Source organism: Oncorhynchus keta, chromosome 22 (assembly GCF_023373465.1).
Source record: "Oncorhynchus keta strain PuntledgeMale-10-30-2019 chromosome 22, Oket_V2, whole genome shotgun sequence".
NCBI lineage: Eukaryota > Metazoa > Chordata > Actinopteri > Salmoniformes > Salmonidae > Oncorhynchus > Oncorhynchus keta.
This window is the reverse complement of record NC_068442.1, coordinates 45,545,168-45,546,806: the sequence shown is the minus strand read 5'-3', so window position 1 is coordinate 45,546,806 and position 1,639 is coordinate 45,545,168. Positions and strand designations below refer to the sequence as shown.

General features: G+C 43.1%; 1 pseudogene; it reads right to left on the bottom strand.

The window, feature by feature from the left end:
• Positions 1-226: 226 nt before the first annotated feature.
• LOC127910813 (cold-inducible RNA-binding protein B-like) overlaps positions 227-1,639 on the bottom strand; it is an 11,566-nt pseudogene continuing 10,153 nt past the window's right edge.

The window sequence follows — 1,639 nt, the reverse complement described above, 5'->3', positions numbered from 1 at the left end:
TATTTTTTATGATAATTATTAGGTGATCGCTGGCTACAATGGTATCTTCAACATAGCCTAGTTTTGAACTAGCTAGCTGCTCTGCAGCACAAACTAGCTTGACTTGTTATAAAGTTAGAGAAAAAGTAACTAAACAAAACATGTTTTATTATCACCTGAAACAGGTATATTTATTTGTCTTGAATGAAAATGTCATATGCAATTTCCCCCCAAATAAATGCGATCACTGATGAGAGACAGGCTCCTCCATCTTGCATTACGAACACCACTTTTTTTCATTTTCTTTTCAACAAATCGTTTTAACGGGCTCCATGAAGACAAAATGGACAAAAAAAAAAGTCATCTTCAATGTTGATGATACAAAGAACAGAAAGTACAAAATCGTTCCCAGGTGGAATATTGGGGAAGAGTAGTAACAGTATGAATTGTTTTTTGTTGTTGTTCTCTTTAAGTTAAGTCCATTCTAACAAGCACATTTAAAATGCAGGCTTCAGAGCAGAGCAAAACACCGTGGGCAGACTGTAGCCCACTGCAATTTGCAACTTCATGAACAGCCGGCCACTTCAGGCGTGCAGTGTCACCAGCCTTAAAGGAATTCACTCTTTTTGGAAACTTAACACGGGACCGTCGGCTATATCAAGAACCTCAATGGTATGGGTGAAGGCATTGCTGCCTAGCAACACAAGGAATGCAATTCATAAAATCCAAAAAGCACTTCCCGGACAGTTTTCAAAAGCATCTAAGTGGAATATTTGTTCTACTGTTTTAAAACTTGGCAGGAGGTAGGTCGGACATTGTCGTTTAAAACAAAAACAGGAAGTTAACAAGCCCCATTGATATCCCCAATATTAATATTTAGGAATCAAATGATGTCAGACAGTGCTGGATAGGAACAGGGCTTAGAAAGTAACTGAGGCTGTTATTCAAAAACAGCCATGTGAAGCAATATTTGAGTTCACTCAATTTGCAGCACCAACAAGTCAGACATTATGCTTTATCAATTGAAATGACATAAGAGCAAATAGAGATGCATCCTTTAGAGAATATCTCCAACTGGAACTTCTATTAAACATGGTTTGTAAATGAATGGCCGAAACCCAATAGCTAAATTTAAAGACGCTCGAGCTACTTAAACACAGAATAGGACAACAAAAAAATCATCAGGCCAAAACATGGACAAATTTCTTGAGAGGAGCGCATCTTTTTAAATACAGCCAGCTAATCGGGGGGCAGATTTTTACCCGTGAGCAGCATAACTGTCGTAGCAGTCTCTGTAGGATCCCCCAGAGAGATCTCCGTAGCCTCCCTGGCCCCTAACTATTGTTCCTGTATCCTCCGCCACCGCCGCTCCTGTCTCCGACCACCACCACTTCCGTAGCTCCGGTCTCTGACCACCACTTCCATAGCTCCTGTCTCCGACCACCACCACTTCCATAGCTCCGGTCTCCGACTCACCACCACTTCCATAGCTCCGGTCCTGACCACCACTTCCATAGCTCCTGTCTCCGACCACCACCACTTCCATAGCTCCGGTCTCCGACCACCACCACTTCCATAGCTCCGGTCTCCGACCACCACCACCACTCTGACCACCACTTCCATAGCTCCGGTCTCCGACCACCACCACTTCCATAGCTCC